We start from the raw sequence: 297 nt of genomic DNA, 5'->3' as shown, positions 1-297 counted from the left end.
AGCAAATTGTACATGGATCAGAAAGTCAGAGTGCGACTGGACAGAGGGGAGACAAGAAGTGTGCAGATTTGAAGAGGAGTTCGACAAGGATGCTGTTTATCACCAATTTTGTTCAACTTGTACAGCGAATGCCTTATCAAGGAAGCTCCGGATGGGCTTGGAGACTTCAAACTAGGAGGGCAAATTATTCAAACTGTGAAATATGCAGATGACCTTGTGTTAATGGCTAAGGAAGAAACTGTGCTACAGGGTATGATTGATAGACTAATCGAAATTGGAAGGTGCTATGGCATGCAA

At 42.8% G+C, this 297-nt stretch overlaps 1 protein-coding gene across 1 annotated transcript in view; it reads right to left on the bottom strand.

Annotated features, from left to right (window-relative positions):
* The window catches only part of LOC111861896 (putative zinc finger protein 735), a gene marked incomplete at its 5' end in the record, with an annotated part of 20360 nt that overhangs the window by 7313 nt on the left and 12750 nt on the right, over positions 1 to 297 (bottom strand). The gene's annotated exons all lie outside the window — the stretch shown is intronic.

Source organism: Cryptotermes secundus, unplaced genomic scaffold, assembly GCF_002891405.2.
Source record: "Cryptotermes secundus unplaced genomic scaffold, Csec_1.0 scaffold3971, whole genome shotgun sequence".
NCBI lineage: Eukaryota > Metazoa > Arthropoda > Insecta > Blattodea > Kalotermitidae > Cryptotermes > Cryptotermes secundus.
This window is presented reverse-complemented; position numbering and strand designations above follow the sequence as displayed.